Genomic DNA, 17,470 nt, shown 5'->3' with positions numbered 1-17,470 from the left:
TTGTACAAACTTAAGACATTTTAACTGAACACTGTATTTACCTGTGTATAAATCGACCTTTGATGACCAAAAATATCAGCTCAAGAAATCACCCTTGACTTATACATGAGTCATACACAAAAACCTGACCCAAACAATCCAAGAAATTAGTGTAACAATTCCCAGTTGTGGGCATAATCTAACAAAACAACATGGTGTCCACAATAACCTGGTGGCCTACAATAATTTCTTATTTGCTTTCTGCTTTCAAACTAGTGTTGACAGACTTGGTTTCAAAGTATCTTTGATTGCTTCTTCCTCAAGCCCCCAAAGTATGAGAGGTTATAATTGTGAACCTTAATTCACCTCCACAGACTCCATTACTCAGTAATAAGCCTATATTATTGTATGATTCTTACAGATTTAAAGTACGACACACTTTGTAAAGAAAGTAAAGAAATTTTTCAATGCAAGTTAAGATAGAATATGTTTGGAATATGATATGAAGTTCAAGGATGCTCACTGGTGGAGATGGGACACTGGAGACTGGACAGATGACTCAGATCAAATGTTTTTATTTTGTAGTCTCCATCACTTTTTCAATGGCGCATCCTTGAGCTCTACTGCAAAGAGCCCTCTGGCACAAGTAAAGACTTTAAGACAGTAAGGGCTCTAGATTGACTTGAGGTAAACCACCATAATAGATAAAAATAATATGTGATCTATTTTGAATAATGATTTGGAGTGTTGGCTGTTTGATTTCTTGCAGTTGGTTCCTGTTGATTTTGCCAAAAAAAAATTAAATTTTGGAGCAGAAAGGGTTTTCCAGAGCTAGGTGATAGTGGTGGAATGGGAATTGGCGGCACTGCATAATTATGGTGTTCTGCATCATCCTGACTTTCTTACTGATCCACACAAGGTACAGAGCAATGAGGGCAGTCAGTAATTTGCCCCTGGCCTGCTCAAATAAATATAATTAATAGCAATTTAATATTTATATTGTGTAAATTAACATTGGGATATGATCAAATGCACATCAGAATGTTTCATGGTGGACTTAACAGACTGCTTGCAGCAGTTTACAATTTTTTGTGAAGACTAATTTTAATAGATGGCCTCAATTTCAATAAACAGGCCAGACCACAACACTGGCAACTACATTCCCTACTCCCCTGGTCTGGGGCTCAAACCCTCAACCTCCCTCCTGCACAGCAGTCCAGCGCTCTACCACTTGAGCTAACCAGGTGGCATAATGAACACTTTTACCCCTAAGATCATGTTTAGTAATTCTCATTACTGTCTGCCATACAATTCTTATAGTGTTAGTTTGGAGAATTTGGTATTGGATCATCCTTCACATTTCTGGGATCAGAAAGTCTAGTTCTCACTGATATTCTTACCCCATTTTGATGACTGCCGTTATCTATTACTGTGCAGAAACATGGCAAGAGCTTCAATTGGTGATCATTTCCTTCATTCTCATAACTTTAATGTATGATTTTGGGCTGATGTTCCAAGGAGAAATTAGATGCTAATCACTCTGAGGGGTAATCATGCATTTGTCTTCCACTAGATCATGAGTAACAACCGATCAAATTGCGTGAATAATTCAGCTTGTCAAGTAAACTTACTGCTTAATCTTTGCTCTCAGGCAGCCGAGTACGTCTGGGAACCTTCAGGTAGCTTTCTAGCTCCAAACGGAGGTGTCATGTGCACTTCAATTCTAGGAGTTTATAACTTTGGCGACGTAGATGCAGTGATAGAGAACACTAAGGCAGCATGTAAAGTCACCCATGCAGATCCAAGATGCATCGCGTCTTGTGTTGCCATGACAACAGCCATTGCAATGATGTTGCTGGGAAAGCATTTTGTGGAGGAGTCTGGAAGCTATGATGCTGAGGCATTGATAAAGGAAGCTTTTGGTTATGCCTGTGCCACACTTGAAACTGACGAGAAGGTAATGTTCATTGTGTTATTGAGCACACAAAGAAGTCTCGTGAAAGCTGGTGGCCAAAGTAACCATGCTAACCACTGAAGAAATAACTAATAAATAAACTTACCCCCCCCCCCCCACATAATTTAAAGGGGGTAAGTTTATAAGAAAACTGTGGTGCTGCATCGGTGGGAGGTATAAAAAGATAATTTGCTGGGATCAACTAACTTGATAATGGAAATTAGCCAGCTTAAAAATTGTAAAGCTGACATTTGGAGCGTTAGCCTTTTGTCAAAGCAACTTGCTTTATTTGGCCCTCAAGCAACCAGGGTTAGAAATTTCTCCTACCAGCTACTTAAAGTAAGGAGTTAAAATTGAGGGAGCAACTTCTGTAACAACAGCACGTTCGTAAACTCAGTTTAAAATTGTAAAAAATATACGTTATATATTATTAAAAATAAAAAAAATCAAATCAAAATAAAATAAAATGAAGTTAAGATATTATATAAGAGTAACTATTAGAAAGAAGGGGGTGGAGCATTTAGAGTTTAGGGTTAAATTGCTAATGTTATATTAGAGTTTTGGTTATAGTTAGGGTTAGAGTTATATTGGAGTTAGTGTTAGTTAGGGTTAGTGTTAGATTAGGTTTAGGGTTGGGGTTAGTGCTAGATTAGGGTTGGGTTAGGGTTTGGGTGGGGTAAAGGTTTGTAATAGGTAAGGGTTTGCTTAGGGTTTGTGGAATGGGGTCTCTGTTTTTGACTGTAGGAAGGAAAAGGGGTTATTGATAGGATAGGAAAAAAGGATTATTGATAAAAATAAAGTATTCTCCTTTTACAATTATTTTTATGGACAGGTGACTGCAGGAATGGGAAGGATATAGGTAGAAGAGGAGCAATGTTGATTCCTATTATCCTCTTGATAAGTGGTTGTATGGGATGTGATGAAGAACTGTGTTAGGCATTTTAAAGTATAGATGACATATAAAGAGAACGTGAGCTAGTTAACACTTTTCCTGCGAGTTTATGGTGAGGGGTTATGTTGAAATGTTTTGGGGTGGGGTGGGCTAAGGGTCCAGGTTTATATTTGTTTTTAGGGTTGAATAAAAACAATAAAGGTAAATGATATGGAACTTTGTGCAATAAGAAGGATCTGTAAAGAGCTAATAGAATACATATATTAACAGAAGACTTTTATATATTATAGTATAAGGAGTTGGATCGAGGAGTGGTGAAAGAAGATGTGAAGTGTCTATGAAAGTTGTTCAAAGATGGAGAGAAATGGAAATCAACCGGCCGGGTGAGGAGAGAAGGATGCATCGGCACCAAGGCTCCTTATGGTTGTGAGTCGTCAGGGGCAAAGCACATCCGAGCAAGGATGTTTCTAACCTGGTACCAGGTCAATGCCTGACATCCTCGTGCCGAGTCCTTGTTGAAGAAAGCGAGAAAAACTGCACAATTATAGTGAGAAATTAGAAAGTCATTGGAACCTATTCGAAAGGAAAGAAAAAAAGAGGGAAGTAAAGATGTATACTAAATAAAGAGATTTTCAGATATAATAGAAGAGAAAACTAATGTAAACAAATTAAATTTTTTTTTTTCGGAGATAGTACGGAGGAGAATGCAGTGCTCACGTAGAGAAACAAAGAATGCGGTGCTAATACAGAAGAGAATACCTATGTAAATTAAAAGAAAAATAATTAAATGAATAAAACAAAATAATTTCAAGTGTGCGTACACTGAACGGAAGTGTCATGAAACGGGAATTAGAATTAAGAGGGGAGGTGTGTGTTATTATTTATATGAAGAAAATAAAGATAGATACCTTAAGAAATATGAGAGGGAGCTGCCTTGTCCTTGATATCCAAAGGAAAAAAATATATATATATATTTCTAACGAAAGAAGATTTTCGCCACCGGCTCCGTGTCGCGAAATAGCGGAGTTGAAAGATATTAATCTGGGACGGTCACGTCAGAATGGGGTGATCGTATCGCGTATTGCATAAAAAGTGGCTAGATGAGAAGATTGAGAAGTAAGTAAAACATAGAATTGCTAGGAGTTTCGAACATTTAAATATAGCCAAACAAAACAAGGAACTACATCATGGTACATTTCAAGTGATAAATCACTCACGTGATGGGCACGTGAACGAGGGACGCGCAATCAGGTGCGTGACTCGGACGGTAGGTCATACATAAAGTCACGCAAAAAGTACAATTTATATAAACTGGCGTTTCCAACACCAGTTAAAAGATAATCATTATAACATGTACGTTCCGAAAAATTGTAGAATAAACGCTCCCTGAAAAGGTCTTTGAAAGAAATGTTTATATTTGTATCAGTAGGGCCTTTGAAACGAGGATAATAATCCACGGCTTGTGTAAGACGGAAACTGGAGCAATTGTAAGATCGCGGTTTACATAAACCGCGAAATCTTCGTATCAGGGGTTCATGTCTTAGGTCTTATGAGCATGCGTAAGGTCATGAGCACGGGAAAAATGTTCAAGCGCGGGAAAATATTGCGCTTTCGCATTGTAAGGTCGCGTCTTGCGTAAGCCGCAAATGAGCTGCGATGCCATTTATACGAGTAGTTTCGCATCTTATCAAAGCCGCGTCTTATTCAAGACGTTCTCAAAACCCCTATTTTGCAGAAGCGGCCTTAAAAGTGGCAGTGTAAAGTTTACACGATGAGTTCGCGACTAAGCTAAGCTGCGAATTAGTTTCATAGTATAATCGGCCCTAATATTGGTGAACCTGCTTTTTACTCTCAGTTGGCGGAAAGACGGCGGAACGTAACGTTATATCATTTGCATTTTTTAGTTTCATTGTCAAACATAGTTGCTTTACCTTTTTTTTCAGGTTCTTGGCTCTTCTTGGTCTGACTGAATGAAGACTGAAAACCCGCGCCTTATTTACTGTGACGATATTTAGCAACAACTTTTGTTTCTTTTATTTTTACCTTATCATCTACACTGCTTTTTAAACAAGTATTTAGATAGATCCAAATAGATATTATTAGAAATTTTAACTAAGTTATTTCCTTAACGGTTATAATCTAATTTTAGAATCTTTTCAAAATTAGATCTTATTAGATCTAAGCAGAAATTAATAAAATTTCAAAGGGGTTTAGCTCACATATTTCTGTTTCTATGCACTTGAATTATTATAGAATGCGAATTTGATACTATTCATGTTACTTTGCGCAGTACAAGCCCTAAATTGTCATTTACATTTTAAGTTTCACCTATAACTATGAGAAACAAGGAGAATACTACCTGCGCTAGTTTTAGCGTCATGTTAGTGTTATGAGTAACACACCTGTATACATACACACACAGAAACTCACACAAACTCGCCTTCTGAAAAGAAGTCTTCAAACTTAGGTAACAGTTAAAGTATGTTCCGTACAAATGGAATTAGAAGGATATATTAGATTACAAAAGGACAAAACGGGTAATTGAAGTTCTACCGAATATACATTGAGATGTAGTAAAGATACTAAGAAAACAATGAACACAACTCCAACGAATGTATCAAGTGAAATAACTTTTCTTCGGTTCGGAAATTCCTCAGAACGATGAATTCAGATACCCACCCCAGTAAGGGAAAGATTTAATGCGTATTGAAAGGATGGTGTGCAAGGTGACTGAAAATAAAATATTGGCGCAGAAGAAAAAGAAATAAAGAAGTTTAAATTTTGGGAGCAAGAAGGAATAAACATTTCAATAAAAGGTGAAAATGGGGACAAAAAGTCTTGCGATGGCATAAAAAAAATGGTTACCTCAAAAAGTGCGAGAGAGCTGGGGACAAATAACAGTTGTACGTAACGAAGAGTACGACGGGAGGGCAGGTTGCCCAGGCTTCCTTCAGGGAAGACTGAGGACAAGTCAGTATAGGTGTGAGACACGTGAAATAGAGAGAAACATGGCAAAGCACCGTTTATTTCTCTTTTACTTGCTCAAGCTGCTACAGCCCTTTATGTCTATGTTCCTGTGTTAGGTAAATATCCGTGTTTACATCCTGACACACTGCACAAGAGGAAACTTAAAGGGTGGGAAAATTGTGATATATGTGGTGTTCTGACACACCAATCCATCCATACAGCCATATCGATGCAAATCCTGAGAAAAATAAATTGGAAATACCCAAGGATGACTAAGTTAGAAACATTACTTATAAATTAAACCCTTAGCCTTCTATTTAGTAACTTGAGGTTGCAGACGCCGTCTTCTGGGATTTTCGGAATTGACCGCTGGGCCAGAATCGGACAGCAGAAATTTGGGGCGCAGTCAACGTCAGATTGACACCTCTGGCTTATTAAAAAATTAAGAAATAGTTCCTAATAAAACTGCTTTTCGAACTGAACTGCATGCGGATTCCTTTACGTAAGGATCTGTTGATGGGCTTTTTGGTTCGTTCGAGAGGTAAACTTCAATTTGTCGTTGACACCCGTTTCTAGAAATCTCCTTCATCTCGTTCTCAGCAAAGTAAGACAACCCCTTCCTTGGCTGCGCTCTAGTTATCGTGAGAATTCCCAGGAAACGTTTGACTCTGTAAGCTGTGTTAGCTGCGCTGACAAAAAAAAGAGAAGAGTGCACTTCAATCAGCTTGGAAAACTCAGGTTTTACCTTAAAAGAAACTGACTTTAAATATACCTTGCGAAATAGAAATAATTTTTTTTCTTGTTGTTACTGTTTATAATCAAATTTGTTGAAGATATACTAAGAAACTGAATACCGTCTTGTTGACATAACCCATAAGGTAAGGTTTTCGTCAAATCTTTGGTAAGTTGTCACAGATGTTGTGGAACAATTTGCTTTGAAAATATTACTTTTCTATAAAAAAATTTCAAATGTAGATGTTTAGGTAACACTAGTATTAATGATATGTAAGGCTATCCCTCGAAAACGAAACGATCCTATGTAGTATTAAGGATTTTGCAGCAAGTAATTTTAGTATTTAAATAAGATAAAATCACACCTGCCCATATATAAAAATGTGCATGATCATGGGATGGGCTTGTGTAGCAAAGCAGCTCAGTCACATTAGTGCATAGCAGTTATCAAACTGCGAATTTTTCCCTTTAAAAATTATTTTGATATGTGATATGGAGAAAACAAGGAATCCAGCAAATTTCTCGACTGAAACCCAAGATTAAAAAAGAATTGAGGTTGCCATTTCAATGAATAAAATTAGCCTTGCCTGTTTTGGGTTTGATATTAAATAACCAAAGACGACAAAAGGATAAAGTCGATTTTGCGTTTCTGCCAGAAACGCAAATTACACCACTTGCTCTTTAATTTAAACCGCAGTTCACGCCAACATTTGAAAGAAAACACTTACGTTTTGTTTTAACGTTTAACACATCTATTTTGGAAATTGCATATGGAGATTTTCAATCTTTGTTTTCGCTTTTATAACTCAAGCTAAGCGCCATTCTTTAAGCATCCATACACTGCCTCAGAGAGAGCCTCGTTCCTGTGATAGGAAGGGTGATGTAGGCTGTCTCCTTACATTCTAGTCCATCTGCGCAGCCGCACTTTTGTACGTCCTAAAGAATAAATAAAAAGGAAAATGTTATTACGCTAAAAGCTTAAGGAAGCTTAAAGTCAATTTTGGAAAGATGAGAGAAACTTTATCAATATCTTACCAAAAAGAAATGCTATTAATGGCTTACCGTCAAAATGCAGGTGAAGTATTTCTTGAGTTTAGGAATACATCGCTTGTTAAAGGCACAGCATCTATTGTAACTGCAATCTTCTACGGTCAGGCATCTCTAATTCATGACGAAAAAGGAATTTTCCTTGAAATGTAAAGAAGCCTAGGTTTGGGTTTCTTTACGTTTTGTCAACTACCTCACGAATGAATGAATGAATGTTTGAATGAATGAAAAACTTTATTTAAGTGTCTATGTTTTTAGCTATAAGCTAATGGAGGACACTAAAAAATTTAAAAGTCAAATACATTTACATATGAAGATAATAGTTATTTACAGTAGATAACTAAAAAGATTATAAAGTTATTTAGTTAAGTTTGAAATTTCGACGAGAGTTGAGAGGTCGACTTATCTTATGTTCTTCTTGAACGAATTTAGAGTTTCTATCGTTCTTAGGTGTCTTGGTAACTTCGACCAGATGAGAGGTCCCATATATTTAATAGAATTCCTACCAAATCTTACAGTTTCGAATCTTGGCAGTTCGAAGTCACTGTTCCGTAAATTATACTGAGTGTTCTTTATATTAAATAAGTCAGAAATATTCTCGGGTACGAGACTATGCTTAACTTTAAACATCAAAGTGGCAATGTCTTGTAGGCGCCGATTGCACAAAGTCGGTAGTTTGGCGCGACTTAGCAGTTCTTGATAGGACGCTGATCTAGTTTTGTACACCGCCCTAAGTGCTCGCTCCTGAATCCGCTCAAGCTTTCTCCGTTCCGATGCATTACAAAAGTGCCATACTAGATGACAGTAGGTTAGATGGGGCAGAATTGATAGTTTAGCATTACAGGGTATCAAATTGTGTAGCCGCACTAAGACCCCTACTTTTTGACTGGGCTTGGAGCATAGATCACTGATATGACTAGTAAACTCAATTTTCATCGATTTGAACTCCTTAAAGCCGTATTTCCCTCATTCTCTCAATAGTATGACCGTCAACAGAAAAGTTATCGGTCCTCAAAAATTTTAATCATTCCAACAAACTTTCAAACTTACGTTGAAGTACAGTCAGCGCCTGACCCTCATGGGTGCATCTGCTGCCTGGTTATCAAGCTCGATCGTCTCCACTTCGATATCCATATCTCCCGGCATGCTTTGTTTGACGGGATTCTCGATTCCGTGTTCTATCACATTCTTGGTGAGAACGCAGGAAAGACCATTCTGGCAACTGCAATCTCCTTCCTGGCAACAGAAAAGGAGTGAAGAGAGCAGAATAAAAATTCTCATCCGGTGAACTTGCCACCCGCTTTGTGGAATGAAGAGCGAGCTTACTGAAGAGGTAACCTTACAGCTGAATAAATTCTTAGGAAGTTTGTTCTTCGTTCTTCTTCTTTGTTTTTTTCTAACTTAGAGAGGCATCGATTTTCTTTTTTTTTTCGCCAGTCGCTAATAATGACACAAAACTAGTATAGCCTTGGTCTCTAAAAGATTCACTCTATTGCGGTGTCACCTGGCAGGACGCTACAAAACACAAGTCTCTTCATGAAAAGTATTCGAAGGATATATGTGGTAGAATTGTTATAGAAAATTTGGGTTACCAGACATCTTAAAGACAGCATTTTATGGCATTGAACAATAAAATAATCTAATTAAGGTTTTAACTCACCGGCTTGTTACAAACTGAAAGTTCAGGAAGTTCTGAACATCCCTGAAGAAAAACAAAAGAAAAGCATGTACAAGAAATGTGTGGAGTAATTGGAATCGGACATTTTACTCGATGAGTACAAACAACGACAACAACAAACAGAAAAGAACAAGACTCATATCTGGTTTCTAAGTTTGCTCACAAGTTTAAAAAGATGTATGTTTTGTCTTTGTTTCCAGTTTTCCTTGAATGAGCGCGTAGTATAAAATAAAAGAAGTTCTGTGAAGTATTTGATAATGAATTATTTAAAGATTTAATTAAGAAGAAAACACGCCGTTTTGCCAGCAAATAATCTGTTCCAGTTTGATAGCGGTGCGTGTCTAAAATTGAAATAAAAGATGATGCTCAGTTGCAACATGTGTCTTTAATTCCTCAAAGCTCACCAAAGCAAGTGAAATGCTTAAGCTCAAAATTAGTATGGCAGTCATCATGTTTCTTTCGTTTAACAAAAAGAGCCTAAAGTATACAACTGGGTTGTAGTTCACACTCTAACAGGAAGTTTCAACTGAAACGTTGTTCCTTATACTTCACTATTTTTAAAACAATTTTGAAGTACAGTATTTTCACGGATATTATCAAAAAAAAAATGCAAGAGTACTTTTAAACATCTTACGTAAACGAACATTTTCAATGTGATAATGTGTTTTTTCAACTGTTTGTACACATACACCGTAAGGGTCATGATCGAAACGCATGCGAGTGGAACCCTTGATACCAGACAAGGGATTTCCATCATATCCACGCATAATAGCATTATTTCATGTGTCGTAAGACTTAAAAAAAAATAAAATTCTAAGGAAGTATTCATCTCTACAGCACAGACACATCCGCCGGTATATTAGGACAACAAGTCCTTTGCACGATAACCTTTGTATCGCCTTAGGTTGTTTAAGCCAGTTAGTGAAATCCGTGGTAGTAGTTAAGTGTGCAATACACTTTTTCAAAGTATCAATGCATATTGAGGACGTTTCTTTTTTTTCTAATGGCAAGTTATCTTCATGTCTTTATCTGCTTTTTCTTTCATTCTTAGCGTAAAAGATATAGTTATCAAAGTTAGTAAAAAATTAATGATTCATGTATTTTTTTTTTTAAGATTTTCGATTGTAAAAAACTTCGGTAAGCCACCCAAAACAGTACTCACGAGGTTTAGAGAAACCGACTAAATCGAGGTAAATATTTGTGCTTAAGAATAAGAAAGACCCCCACCCCACCTGTTCTTCCGCTGACCCCTTAATCGAAAGTCAAGCAATGATTTTGCTGTACGTGGCTCAACCCTAAGCAAAACCTTTCGACTCAGCGGTTTGGCGGCTAAAAGCCAGGAGGACTCAGCACAAATCAGACATGACTAAGTTGGCATTGCAGCTGAACAACTTTGCACTGTGTTAAGAGCTCCTTTCTGCGGACATACATAATTATCCAACACTAACACACTGAGTGTTGTCTCCTAAACTGCTTTACTCAACACGCAGTTGAACAAGCTTCGTTTCATTTTCATTTAAACGCGCTGTTTGAAATACTGAGCCTTATTTTGCGCTCCTCGAGATAAATTGCAAAACATACCCCTTCAACATTTTTCTCAGAAACTTTAATAGCATGGCGCGAGGGCCTCTAGTCACAATTTGTTTTACCAAGATCATAGCCCCTACATCGTTGTGAGCGATGCAAATTCCATTCACTCAAACTCAAGCCATGAAGATGTTCATTTTTCTGAGCCTCTGTGCCACTCTTAGTCTGGTGAGATTCCAAACGTTGAAACGTTTCATTTCTTTTAATATTCCATCTTTTCCCTCTCAGTAGAATGAAGAGAATCACTAACCCCTATCCCTAACCAGATCACGCGTTTTGTGAACGCTCTTTGAAGAGCCAATTAAGATGCGTGTGTTTCTTTCAGGGATGCTCAAATCTTCCTGAACTTGCAGCCTGTCGCAGAGAGGTGAGCTCAAAACACATTTCTTATTCTTCATGGTGTTGATAAATATTTATGGTAATAATGTTTGTAGTCACTTCATTTAATCACTTTAATGGCTAAGAGAAATTTTCAGTTGAGCGTCCCACCGCTCTTATTCCGCCACCAAAGCTTCTGCCTCTAGGTCTGTAAGATTGTTGTGTTGCATAGGATTTTGATCCTGGAGGCTGGTGCAGGTGTCTCTCTGTGTGTCTCAGTTGATAACGTATTAGTTACACCCACTTCACGTAATTCTTGTGCCAGGAGGGAGACTGCAGCTGTCAAACCGGTCTGTCCTGTGTTCTGACTAAAGAGTTGATCTACCAAGGAAAAATGACCGACGTCAAACAGTGCATGCCAGAAGGGATGGAGATAGAAGTGGAAACAGTCGATCTTGACGGGGAAGGTGCTGTGGCTCCCATGAAGAAGAAACGTTTTTTGTTTAATAGATTATTCAAGGTAAGGTGCGATTTAATTGTAATAATTGGGTAACCATAGAATCATATATCACAAGTGAGTCTGTTCCTCGAAGGATTCTAAACCGGTCTAAAAAAAAACTAGGGAAGTACAAGAAATACACTGAACTAGCCAAAAGGACGTGAAAGGCACGAGCGTAAGTCGTGAATTGTTACAGTTTTAGTTGCGTTTAATTGTTTGATAAGATCAAGGGATGTTAAACCCACTATATGCACCAAGTGATAGTAACATATTTCTTTCATGTCTAAAGCTTAGTGTTGCACAAATGTTACTACTGCCAAAAGATCTGGAGATATGTCACGAGTTTGAGAAAATATATGACATTTTTTAAAAACATATTTCGACAGTTCTTCTGTCATCTTCGGTTCAATTTGGACAACTTTGCATGTTTTTTTAAAAATGTCGTATATTTTCTAAAATGTTACTATTATTTTGCAAAACAGAGATGTACAACTCAAACTGACAGCAGAGAAGACCAGTGTTGCTTATTGAACAAGAGATGCTCTCCAAAACTTCCGAAGTACTGATATATATATATATATATATATATATCAATTTCTATAGCGCATTTCCATGTAAATGTTCTAATACGCTTTACAACACTGTGCGGGGGACTTTTCCAGACTGCCGGAGGCAGTATACAATTAATAAAGGAGAAATTTTACAGATTCCCCCTCCCCCCATTCCCAGTAAACAGGCCAGACCACATCACAGTAATCTCGTGAAGTGGGTTCTTTAACGTCCCCTGCCGAAATTAACTCATTGATAGGTGCAGGAGACGGGACCTCCGGCTTTACGTCCTATCCGAGAAGACGAAGCAATGTGAGTGGAGCGTCTTGCTTAAAGGACACAACGTCAAGCCCCAGCCAGGACTTGAACCAGGGCCATCTGACCCAGAGTCTAGCGTACTGACCACTGGACTACTCACGCCTCACAGTACTTCACATGTTATTTAACGGTTAGTTGAAGAATGAAGGTTTACATTATTTCTTGTAGTCCAGTCGTAATAAAGGCAATAACATCGGTGGGGTATCATTAACAATCTTGCTATCGCTATCCTTATTTATGCAGTTATCCTTTTCATCGTAATTATTATTATTAGCGTCCGCCATTATTATTAGAATTATTAGAACTATTATTATCATTATTATTATTAATATCATTATGAGCAGAGTCAAGAGCCTTATCATTATTACTATCGGTATTGTTCTTATTATCATTATTATTATCATCAGACTCATAATTATAAGCAGTGCCACCATCATTATCAAAATTATCTAAGTCATCATCACTGTATTCATAACCATAATGAAAATGAAAAAACAAAGCAAAAAAATACGCGCCTCTGATTGGCTGAAAACGAGTGTATTTTACCATGTATTTGTAAAACGATGTATATTACAAATAGTGCGCGTGTGCTGTCAAAACTTCGTTTTTCTTGACTTAATGTGAGGATTTTTTCTTTTAAAGTATTAGTAAGTAATGCCCTGATTAGTCGTGCAGTTTAATGTAAAAGACAAGCTTTGTAAGTTTTTAAGACTACAAATTGCACTTACCTTACGGTATCGTGCAACGTTTTTGTCTTTGAAAAATTTACTCGCACTTATTCACACCAAACTGCACTCGAAATCATGTCATTATCCATATTTGTCATTTTTATTATTTTCATTATCATTTTCATTATAATAACTACAAACAGTAATATTATCTGATTGATTTTTTTCAGCACTTGCACAAGTGTGGTTGCCGTGACGGTCTCATTTGTACCGAAACAGCCTCCGTTACCATCCGTCTGACTGCTATCAAGGTCGCCCTGAGGCAGTGCATGTAACTCGTACCAGTCTCTTGACCGAGACAAAGTAATCAGCCGAGGAGAAGACAAAACTAACCATGTAACGCTTAGAATAATTTCAGTGAAAGGAATAAAGAAAGTCTTCGAGAAAAATCTGGAAATTACTTGTTGAATTCAGCTAACAGACTCTTTAATTCGAACAGTTCACTGACTTGCGGCATAAGATTGAAAAGTCGATCATTTGTTATCATTCAGCCAAGCAAGGGGAAAAATTGAACAATTCCTGTGCACGTAGGAAATTGTCCCACAGTTCTGAGAACTGTTCATTAAATCTTCTCCAAAGCGGACGATAAAGCTAAAACAAACTTCGTTCTAAATTGCAACTTATGAGGTTATCTTTCATTGCCATGACACCAATCTCCAAAATAAAAAATTCATAAAGAGGAAGAAGAACAGCCTATCAGAGACTTACATTTTAGGTTAGGTGTCGAATATGAATGAAACAGAGGAAAAAATTCCAGAGTTTTCGTCACGTAGTCGTACACCAGATTTTTACTTGTTCTACTCAATTGTACACTATTGAAGTAATCTTAAACGCCAGTGGTGTGGCACGCGAGTGACCCCCTGTGCCTCTGGCGCGAGCTCTTAAGGGGGTCCGGTGGAAGTGAAACAATTTCGTAAAAAAATCCTTTCATTTATATTTTTAGGAAAAATCAAACTAAATAACAAGAAAGAAATGCTGCTCAAAGGGAAGAGGGAGGTTTACAACTCCCTCAGCCTCTACCCCGGATCTGCCTCTGATATAAAATCCTTCAATTCTTTGTTCTAAAAGGCCGATAATTTGCCTGACATTATTTCTCAAAAACCTGCAAGTGATGAAAGCAACACGACACAACACAACTCAATTTCAATGTAATAGCTTAAGGGTGACAAAGCTTCATAATGAAATCCATTACTTTGAATTTGCCTAAAAAAAAAATTTAAAGGTAAACTGCCGTTTAACTTGTGTACACACCACAAGTTACTACAAACAAAATCAAAAGATTCTTGACCGATAGCTTCGACGCGAAGCATACTTGCACATTTTCACGTGGCCTTAGTCAGCTTTTTCCTACGATTATTTCACAAACTTTGATACGCTTTTAAAACTGTCGAAAGGAACATACCGTGCTTTCGTTTGTTCCTCGAGACAATGCAAAGTCGTTTCTCAATTTTTCGAATAAGATGAGAAGCTTATGACTTTGAAGGGAAAACATTTGCTAGAAACGTTAAGTTGTCGTCACAGTTCGTCCCCAAATTTCAATTGATGAAAATTCATGATTTGAATGGAGCACTTCTTCCTACCAATCCCATGTGGATGACCGCGCATTTTTTGATTGGGTAGTGTAGCTGCACGGCCTTTCCGCCCCCGAAAAATATTTTTGACTAATTAGGAACGAAGTTAATTACGGAATACGTGAGAGATTTTTTTCACCAATTTTTTTCCTTTCAGACTAGATTGAAGAAAAGCATACTTACTGCTGATCTTCTGATCAAAAAAAGGAAGTCCAAAAAGCAATTGTTATGGAAAAAAGCGTTTTTTCACGGAGATACACAACTATGACAAACAGAATATATGAGCGATTTTTTTTCTTTATCTCTCTTTGATTAATATGGGAAAATCCCGTTAAACAGTTTTTGGGGAGGGTCTCGGAGAATTCCCAATAAATTTTTCTCAACTTGGGAGCGTGGCCTCACTACTGAATGATTCTTAACCAATTAAATCCAGCGGTTTTCAAAACTATGAAGCCGCAGAGTTTAACGTTTGTTTTTATCAGTAACGAAATTACACTGGATTATATTCGGAGGGAGCTCTGAGTTAAGTTCTATTAAATGAATTCAATTGTTTTTCGTGTGACAAATTTTCAGAACGATCTAAGCCATTGTGCTCACTTGGAAACCAGTTCCTCAGATGGGTGAGAAACCACGACGAAACGAATTTAGGCGTGTGTATCCAGCCATCTTATGCCGAAGGCCAAGGAAAACTCTGTGTAAATACAAAATTGTCAAATGTTCCAACGACCTTTGAAGAAAAACTATTTTCCAATCGTACGTTGTCTTGAAATTAAAACAAGATCAACAAAAGATTGCTATCTTAGCTATCTAAGTGACTGTACAAGTCTGGTGCTATATTTGAATTAAAGAAACGTTTATCATTCGATGCTCCTGCGAGTACATACTTTATCGTGCTGCAAACAGAGTAAGAAATCCTGTTTGTTTTGTTTGTTTTACCAGCCTTTTTTCATCGCCAAAAAAGGAAGCTTTGACTGACAAAATAACACACAGTTAGCCTTTGTTCTAAGACTTCTTAAACCTGTAATAGATACTTCACGGTGTATTACTTATTCTCTTAAAGCAGCAACAATTTAATGCAACCATGTTATTTAAGCTGTGTTTGTAGACATAGACTGTAAACGTAGTTATTTGTCGTAGTAGAAGCATTAACAGATCGTCGAACAACCATTCTTCAGAAGTTTGGGTCAGAAAAATTCCTCATTTTCCCCAACAAGGGATTATTGAAGCGCGTTCTTAGAAACATGCATGCCAATTTGAATTTCTCTCCATAGCAAATGGTTTCTTTTGTATCATTTCTACAATTATATTCACCATAAAAATATAAGGCAAGGATATAACTGAAATGTAATTGCGTTTGATAAATTTGCCGTGGCAATTAACATTCAGAGCGGAAATTGTTTATTCTTCTCAAAAGAACACATCAAAAATATTTTAGAATGGGTTCTGTTTTCTTTATTCCTTTCAACAAACAGCTAAGCAAATTTTGATTTCACAAATACAGTTTTCGTTTGAAAGATTTGTTTAAAGACTCTCACATTGTTAGTAATGTTGTAAAAGCTGCTACTCAGCCTTTGCGCCTCAAAACTATAAAACAGCTGACACAGCAGATCACAGCACTCAACTTCACCAAAAGTTCAGTTGGATCTGAGAGTTTCTGTTAGTCGTTTCATTGAAGTCATGAAGATTCTCATCATTCTGAGTTTTTGCGCTACGGCTGCTTTAGTGAGTTTCACTGCAACTTAAGAAATTATTTCAAACCTTTTTCCTCATAAAGATGATTTATGTGCCTTTCAAATAGTTTTTCCATTAAGCAACAGGCACTTTCTTTCATTCAGCGAGCGGAAAGTTTTGAAACAATCTATTAAGGCGTTATTGGAGTTTAATTTTTTGTGTGTTACTAGAAATGAATTGTTTGATGTTTTTTCCGATGTTTCAACGATACCAGTTCTCTCCTCTTGGATTAAATGGATGTATGCGTCAGAAATAGAAGTGATAATTAAGAAATAGCTTATCTGATACAAGAAAAAGAATTGAAAATAACAATCGAGGTTGGTTTTTTAGTGTTTATAGTCTACATTCTCCATGATAACACAGCCTTAGAAGTTGGCACAAGGTAGTCTCTCGTGGAACAATTTTTAAAGTAAAGATATCTTTTCTACCTTTCTCTAGGGATGCAGTAATCTTCCCAAACTGGCCGCTTGCAACATTGCTCCGGTAGGTGACTGAAAGATGCTTGGGGTTCTCAGACTGTTTGGGTGGCTAAAAGTATCAGTAAGAGAAGAATCCCATTCTGTAATATATATACCAGCGCTTGTCCACCGCTAGCTGGACCGCACAAAATCCACTGGTAAATACAATTTACCGCACCAAACTTCTTTGGGAACGTCTCCTTCGTTATTATTGTACTACACCGTGAAACTAAAAATTGATTTAAGAAATTATGGACATGCAAATAGATTAAGAAATGCTTCAGGTGCATCAAACTTACACAATTTCCGGGTTTGGCGAGGGTTGAAATCAATCGAACCTTTCCTTTCTTTCCTTTACTGATTTCTTTCCTTCCGAGCACGAGTGCTTACCAAAAACTGATCAAAGGGCCTCTTATCAAATATATTGCATTACACTTAAGAACGCGTGACGAGCCACCTAGT

At 37.2% G+C, this 17,470-nt stretch overlaps 1 long non-coding RNA gene and 2 pseudogenes across 4 annotated transcripts in view; 2 read left to right on the top strand and 1 right to left on the bottom strand.

Annotated features, from left to right (window-relative positions):
• Nucleotides 1-481: 481 nt before the first annotated feature.
• The window catches only part of LOC148731789 (uncharacterized), an 88,587-nt pseudogene continuing 71,598 nt past the window's right edge, over nt 482-17,470 (top strand). Inside the window, exons 1-3 of the transcript XR_016001996.1 lie at nt 482-625; nt 707-898; nt 1,631-1,936. The product of XR_016001996.1 is annotated as an uncharacterized LOC148731789 (transcript). The remainder of the gene's footprint in view (nt 626-706; nt 899-1,630; nt 1,937-17,470) is intronic.
• On the bottom strand, nt 7,108-9,698 carry LOC148731798 (uncharacterized; annotated as a pseudogene).
• LOC148731797 (uncharacterized) lies at nt 11,280-13,637 on the top strand. 3 transcript variants are annotated; one of them, XR_016002044.1, is made up of 3 exons: nt 11,280-11,674; nt 12,462-12,650; nt 13,419-13,637. It is a non-coding gene; the product is annotated as an uncharacterized LOC148731797 (long non-coding RNA). The 3 variants fall into 3 exon arrangements; XR_016002041.1 differs by having other exon boundaries at nt 12,136-12,650; XR_016002042.1 differs by having other exon boundaries at nt 12,136-12,716.

The sequence above is a fragment of the Stylophora pistillata genome, chromosome 5 (genome assembly GCF_964205215.1).
Source record: "Stylophora pistillata chromosome 5, jaStyPist1.2, whole genome shotgun sequence".
In the NCBI taxonomy this organism is placed as follows: Eukaryota; Metazoa; Cnidaria; class Anthozoa; order Scleractinia; family Pocilloporidae; genus Stylophora; species Stylophora pistillata.
Note: the sequence above shows the minus strand (reverse complement) of the source record. Positions and strands in the feature narration are given on the sequence as shown.